Below are 7,762 nucleotides of genomic sequence, written 5' to 3' on the forward strand. Positions count from 1 at the left end.
ATCATCTTAGTCGCTCTCTTTTGCACCTTTTCCATTTCCACTATGTCTTTTTTGAGATGCGGCGACCAGAACTGGACACAATACTCCAGGTGTGGCCTTACCATAGATTTGTACAACGGCATTATAATACTAACCGTTTTGTTCTCAATACCCTTCCAGAGATGCCACCTCTGTGTTTCGGAGCAGCTGGTGTGAAGGAGGAGCAGTGCCGGTCCACCACACGCTTAGTGGACTGCAGGGGGAGGGGGCCTTGGGCTCAGCAGGAGGTGTCCAGGGAGAGAGTAGAGCCACTGAGGCTGCCGGCAGCGAAGCTCACTGGAGGATCCCTTGCCGGCAGTTGCAGCTCCAAGTGTCTTCTTAAGCCTCCAAACTTGGAGACCCTCGGGCTGCTGTGCCACACGCCTGTGCAGTGATGCTCCTCTTGTCCCCAGGTGCTCCTTTTGCTTTGCTCTGAGACCCCACAGGAGCCCACCCCCTTTCTTCTTCAGCCGGGGTGGTCAGGCTCGCACAGGGCCCTGTTCCTTCCCTTGCCAGCTTTCAGTCCTGCCTCTGTGCAGTGCTTCACAGAATGGATACCCGGGGGGGGGGCGTTTGGCGGGTATCTGCCAGTACGTGGACGTGTGCTGGTCCTAGTCTTCTGGCTGTGTCACTTGGCATCCCCCTTGAGATGGTGTGCAGAGGCTTCCACTTGACCAGAGAGCAAAACTGTCCATTGCTGGGGGGAGGGGGAAGAGTGCTGAGTTTGCAGCTCAACAGCAATGAATTGTGGAGCGAAGGGCTTCTTGAATCCCACCCACAACCGCTCCCATGTAGAGGGTTGCGGGGGGGGGGTGGAATGCAGTTGACAACTGAGTGGTGGCATCCAAGAGGCGGCAAAGGAGCCTCTGCTTGGGGCTTCTCTGGCAAAGGAGGCTGCTGTGGGAGGGGGAAGCACAAGCCCAGACCTGGCTGCCCACAAAGATGGGGAGGACCCAGCAGCTTTTCATGCTGCTCTGGATGGGCCAGGCCTGTGCTGTGCACACCACAGGGCTTGGTGTGCAGTTGCTTGATCCTTCAGACCAGGGGCGGCCTGCTTTCCTGAAGGTGGAGCCCCCCTCCCCGCTCCATGTGGTTGCTGCATTTTGACCTTCACTACCCCCCCCCCCGCAAAGATGCTTGAGGCATTCCCATGTGCCAAACCTGACTGTTGAGGGCCTAGATGGGCAGGAAACCCTGAGAAGGAGCACTGGTGGGGTGAGCTGGAGGGCTCGCATCACTTGCCTGGCAGCTGGCCAGAGGGCTGCTGAATCCAGGCTGGTCCAGATGAAACACAGAGCCAAAGTGGTGCTGAGTGTGTCTAGTACCTTCTGCAGATGGAATCTGTATCTGCAGCATCGCCAAATCCCAACCAGGCCTGCCTCTTGCAGGGTGCTTCCTCCCCAAGCACCTTGCTGGCCCATCTGCCTGGGTCATCCTGCCGCTGGCTGCTGGGACAACAAATGGGCAGTGCTGTTTGCGGGTCTTTATTTAACACGGAGGCAGACACGTCTCTGTGCAAGAGCAGACATGAGGTGGCAAGAGCAGCTCATGATAGCGACAGAAAGGCACCCCAACCCCAACCCCAGACAGTTCTAGGCAGCACTGCCACAGAGCCAAAGCAGCAGGGCCGGTCCAGGGACACACACGCCCTCTCCTCAGCAGGCCCTGGAAGGCTCTCACCCAGCAGCACCGAACTGGCCAAATGGGTTGTTTTAGTGATGTGTCCACCCAACCCCCTCCCCAATTAAAACTACTTTCAGGAAGCCACACCGGGGGTGGGGGGAGAGATCAGAAGCTGGCTGCAAAGCAGTGACTGAATTGATAGGATTTTCCAACCCTGCCCCACGCACGGATCCATCCCCTGGGCACACGCACTCCATGACTTCGGGAGGTCCCTTCTGCTCCGCTGCCAAATTCACAGAATCTGAAGGGGACCAAGTTAATCGTGGTGAAGCGACCAACGTGGTGAAGCGACCATGACTCTGACTGGGGCATGGTGCAGAGCCCAAGAGCGGTGAATGGAGGCATCTCTTTGTGCCAAGGGGCCCTTCGGAAAGCAGTGGCCTTTTCATTGGAGTGCCTCTGCTGCTTGATCTTGCCTCAGTCAGACTCTGGCTGGGTTGGCAGGAGCCAAAGGAGCTTGGCCAGTGGGTTGGCTCAGGCCTCCGCTGGCCCTCTCAGGTGGCACCCAGACCATCCTCTCCTTAAAGCCAGGGCAGATGTGCAAGACAGCCATCCTTGTCCACTGTGCCTTGGCTGGGTGGCCCGCCATGCCCAGGGCAGCCTCCCCTTGCCAAGGTCTCAGATGGAGCTTTGTTCCAGACCTGTTGCCTGAGATCCCCTTAACACTAAGGACAGCACCTGGGACCTGTGGGCACAAGCTGCCCCACTGCTAGGAACAGGCGGGCACAGAACATGGTGGAGGGGGGGTGGCTGAAAAGGACACTCCAAGCTCTCAGGTCACTGCAGTCCTTGCTCTGGGCCCTGCCCCGCCTTCCGTGCTCTCAGCAACAGGCCTGCTGCAGAAAGGGCTCCCACTACAAGTCTGAGTGCAGGGCTCCTGGCCAGGCCCAGAGACATGGGCCCCTCATGGCACCGCGTTTGAAGGCCGGGTCTGGCATAGCTGGGAGTCCTGGAAAACTCTGCTGCCTGCAGCTCCTGCTTCCATGAGGGAGGCCTGCCTCAGGAAGCGAGGCCTAGTGCAGGATGCTCATAGGCTGGAGGTGGGGAGGGAGGATGTAACCACCGGGGTGGGGTGCCAGGTGTTCTGGTGCTGAGGAGCAGGCTGGAGAGCCAGGCTTGCCCTTTCTCCAGGTTATGTGGCTTGAGATGTGGGTGGTCAGCTGTGGGGAAGGGTTGCCTCCCCTTGCAGTGTGGAGCTTGGCTTACTTGATGGAGGCAGCTGGAGCATTTTGGTCTGCATGAAGCCTTTGGCTGTGCAGCTGAACCCTGACTGAAATGGGGCTGGTAGGGGCTGAGTGGTAGGACACAGGTGGGTAAGCAGTGGGGGCCAGACTAGACTAGATGGCCTTCTGATCCCCTCCCTCCATGATTCTAGCAAAAGCCGTCCCTCGTTCTCTAAGCTGGTGTGAAGTGTGCCCAGTAGACAGGTCAGGTTGGTGGGCCAGGCCAAGTGTTTGGTGGTGCATAGGGTGGTGCCAGTGGTAACCCTCTAGGAGCTGCACTGCCTGCATGTGGGCATGTGCACATGTGCCCTCCCCACACACACACATGTTGCAGTCCAGCTGTGGCAGTGGCAGGAGTTGTGGGGCAGAGCGCTGATGATGGAGGCCGTGTGGTCCTGGTTCCAGAGCGTGCGGGTGGCTGGAAGCAGAAGCAGTGGGCCGGGCTCAGTCAGCACAGGAGCAAACAAGGGAGCGCTGTCCTCCGGGGCATCTCAGGATCTTCATCCAGGGTAGGAGGAGGCAGCAGTGCCCCTCACATGCCTGTGGAGAAGAGAAAAGAGAGCTATCCATCATGTGCCGGCCACCCATCTTTTAAGCATGTTCCTTCTACGTCTATCCTAAACCCTCCCTGCGGCACAGGACACTGGAGGGCATCACTTCCCACAGGCTGCACTCCTGAGGGTGTGGGTTCCAGTCCCACTCTTCCTGTTCCTGGGAACCAGCAGGGTCTTCTTCCTATAGAGGGACCTGTAGAACAACCTCAGGTACTGCTGCTGGGGTCTCAGGTAGCAGGGCTGGAGAGCAGAAGACCACAGGCCGAGAGCTGCGGCCAGCTGGAATAGACAACACAGTGCATAATTAGCCTGTAGGATTCACTGCTACAAGATGTGGGGAAGGCCACTATCTTGGAGGGCTTTAAAAGGAAATTGGGCAAACCGCTGGAGGACCTGTGGTCTGGCGGTGGCTCCCAGACATGATGGCTCCTTGCTGCCTCTGCTTGCAGCAGCAGTATGTTCCTCAATGCAGGGGAACAAGGGCAAGAGAAGCAGGCCTTTCGCTTTTGCTGCTTGAGGCAGCTGGTGGGATGCAGTGGGAATTGGGCAGCTGGAATTGGGGGCCTCCTTGGGCCCAATCCAGCAGGACTTTTCTTCTTAAGAGTATTGACAAAGTAGAAAGAATACTGACAAAGTGGTTCACGCTGATAAATCAGCAAACAGTTCCCTGTCCCCAAAGGGCTCACAGAAGATGCAAAAGAGACACTACCAGAACAGGGTGGGGGTGAATCTAAGGAGAGCCCTGCTGGGCGGTCCAAAGGCTCACCTAGACCCACATCCCATTTCCCAGGGTGCCCCCCACCTGGCCCAGGAAGCCCACAAGCAGGAGATAAAGAGGCACACCCCTCTTCCACCACTGCATCCAGAGGCAGACCACTGCTGAACCTGGATGGAGATCATAGGCAGCGTGACTTGCAGCCCATAACAGACCTCTGGTTCTCAGTGAATGTGTCCCATCCAAGCCAGTGGTCACTGCCATCTCTTGTGACAGTGAGTTCCGGAGATTACTCATGCCTGTGTGAAGGAGCTCTTCCTTCTATTCATTCTAAATCTTCTGCCAATCAATCAGGTTCACCAGATGACCCAGTCTGGTCCTAGTACTGGAAGAGAGGGAGGAAAACAACTCTCTCTCTCTCTCTCCACACAAGGCAAGCCTCATCAGATCCTGATCTGCTCCTCCACCTGCTTGAGCAATGCAGCAGTGCCAACAGAGCGTGCACAGCATCCTATGGTGGGGGGTGGGGTGGCCAGGCAGCCCAGGAGAAGTCATTAACATTTGTTTTATAACTAATAATAATAATAAATATATAATGCCCCTCCTGACCAAGGAATTAAGTCAGACAGAGGTTGAAAGAGAAGATGTTTCAGACCTCATTGATAAAGATCAATAAGTTGCTGGGCCCTGAAGGTATCCACCCAAGAGTTATTAAGGAACTGAAGAATGAAGTTGCTGAGCTTCTGCCTAAAATATGCAACTTGTTCCTCAAAACCGGGACATCGCCAGTCAACCCCCTAAGGGTCAACAGAAAGTAGGCCCCCCAAAGGCAGAGATGAACGCAGCAGGCATTGACCTCGGAGAGACGGCCACTGAGAACTGGCCTTTCCCGCGAGACTTATCTTGAGAGGTGAGGGACTCCTCCGAATCCACTTCATGGTCCAGGCCTAAGGAGGAAAACACCCCAAGTGTTGGCTGCAGCAGGAGCTTTTGTCACAGTACTCTGCTCTCTGTGGGCCCCAAGTACATGCCCTCCCCTCCCGGGCAAGCCAGGCTTGGCCCCTGTCCTGGGGCAATGTTTTACACACATGTACAGAGGGAGTGAGACCAGGCAGTAGCTCAGCCCCAAGTGGGAGACCCCACCACTCCTTCCAGCTGTCTAATTTCTGAGATTCCAGGAACCCCATACCCAGGAAGAACTTACTCTCTTGGGACTCATGAGAATGAGCTGGGACATCCATGGCAGGACCTGAAAGAAAAAACCCACATGTCGCCCATGTCCGAGGGCTGCACATGCTGCACTGTCTTGCTGGGGGGGGGGAGAACTATGCCAAACCGGTCAAGCTGGGGTCTCTGAGGTGGCCGCAGACCTTTGCTTATTCCTCTGATGGTCTTGAAGGGTTCTCGGGCCATCACAGGAAACGTTTTTGTTTTTTTTGGGGGGGGGGGTGGTTCTTGGAAGTGATGTTTGTCCAGACCAGCAGAGATCTGAGAGGTGGTTCCTGATAGCTCAGCCACATGCAGAAGTCAGTGGGCAGTTACATGCACCTCTGTGAAGACCTTGGTTTGGGGTGCCAAAGGAGTGCACAGCTGGGGCTTTGCCTTCTAGCAAAGTCGGGGAAGGAAGGCCCTTTCCACCACTCCAGCCCTGCTGCAGAACCAGCAGCCTTTCCAGGCAGACTCACGTACCACTCTGCATATCCCCAGGCAGTGGGTCCAGGCTGAAGGAGCCAAGGCTGGAGGCATCGCTGTTCAGCAGGTCCCCGTTCGCCTCCTCGGTGTGGGACCGGTCTGCTCCGGCCACTGTGACAACAGGCACTCCTGTTCAGGAGAGAGGCTTCCTGGAGCAGCCTGCCTGGAGCAGGGGCTCACAGAACAAGTCGGGGGGGGGGGAATAGAGGCAGAAGTAGAATGGGGTGGGAATGGGAGTGGGAGGGGGGCTTGCCACATCACACATGTGGAACCTACCTGTAGTCCACGGCTCCAAGGGTGATGCAATCTCGCCTGTGAGCATCAAGACAGAGGGAGTCAAACAATGCCTGGCAAGGAGGATGAACCCTCTATCTGTGGTTGCCCCCCCCCAGCACTTTGGCCAGGGGAGCACTCACCATTTAGACATCCCTGTCCCACTTTTCCTTTGCTAAAGTGATGCTCACAATGGCCACAATCATAAAAACAAACACATATTTGGAGTCCAAATGAACACGGTGTCATCCATCAGTGATGGAATGCGAACTCTGAGCACAGAACCATCAGCACCTGCAGCCTCACACCACCAGGGCAGAGACCCACATCCATCACTGGAAGCAGCAGTGTGCTGTCTCTGTGGCCCAGTGGAGACCAGCAGGGATGGGGCCAGCAGCATCTCCCCCTGGAAGGAGAGCTGGAGCCTGGGAGTGACTGCAGGGAGGGAGGGCACCCTTTGGGACCCCAGCCAGCCACTGGCCATGGGCCTGACATTGCCGGGGCTCAGAGGAGGGGTGCCCTGCCAATCGTAGCTGTTGGAGAGGTTCATATGAAGGAGCCGGTTCTACACAGAGCTGGGACCCAGGCTCCTCAGGGCTCTTGAGGGTAGGCCCAGCACTTGACTTTGTGCCCGGGAGCACGACTGGCAAGCTGTATTGATCTTGCAGCAGAAGCTGGACTTAGTCTGGACCCCATTGCATGGGTCCTGAGTGCTGAATACCCGCTTAGGGACTGCACCTTGGGTGGGATGATCATAAGGTGACGAGTGGAAGTTCTGTCCGTGCGCATGTGGAGCGAGACCCAGAGAGAGAGATGAAACTCAACAGCATTTTCTACCCCATTTAAAAATTTGAGCCATTTAGTTATTTGATTTTTCTCTGTAAACCGCTTTGTGAACTTTTAGTTGAAAAGCGGTATATAAATACTGTTAATAATAATACCCCCCCCCCGCAAGATTTTGGATGTCCTCAACTCAGGCCTGTTTGCCTTGCCCCTCCAGTGGCCTCTGCTAACCCACACTTCAAGGGGTTTCTGGCAGGGTGCTGTGCCTGAAGTAGGGCACATGATGAGGCTTCCACAGCGGGCAGCACTTCCCACATGCAGTGACATTCATGTAATGAGGGGGGCATCTTGGGAGGAAAAAACAGGGCAGAGGAGATTCAGTCCTGACAGCCGTTTGTTGGAATATTTCACTTTACCAATACTTTTCTGTGACGAAGGGACCTGCACGCTTGGAAAACAACGGAGATGCTGGTGCTTCCTGTGAGGCAGAGTGCAGCCAGCACCCCTCCCCCATGGCATGCCCAGGTCTACGTGCTCCTGCGGCCAGGACTCCACTTACTTTCTCCCGAGGCCTCCGATCTGCCAGGGAGGGTGGGCTCTAAACCTGCCACAGGATCTGAAAAAGAAAGAGAGGTGGGGGGGGGGTTGCAACCAGGCCCAGGGGCCACCCACCCCTTAGCTACCCATGTGCTGGCCGTGGATGGAAGGTGGTCAGTTGTATGCCTGATCTCCCTCCTTTCCCAGAAAAGATCCTTCAGCCTAGCCCCGGCTTTGTGGCCTGCCTCCTGGAATGTCCCAGAGCCATGCGGTCTCCAGTTTAA

Source organism: Tiliqua scincoides, chromosome 4 (genome assembly GCF_035046505.1).
Source record: "Tiliqua scincoides isolate rTilSci1 chromosome 4, rTilSci1.hap2, whole genome shotgun sequence".
NCBI classification, from domain to species: Eukaryota; Metazoa; Chordata; class Lepidosauria; order Squamata; family Scincidae; genus Tiliqua; species Tiliqua scincoides.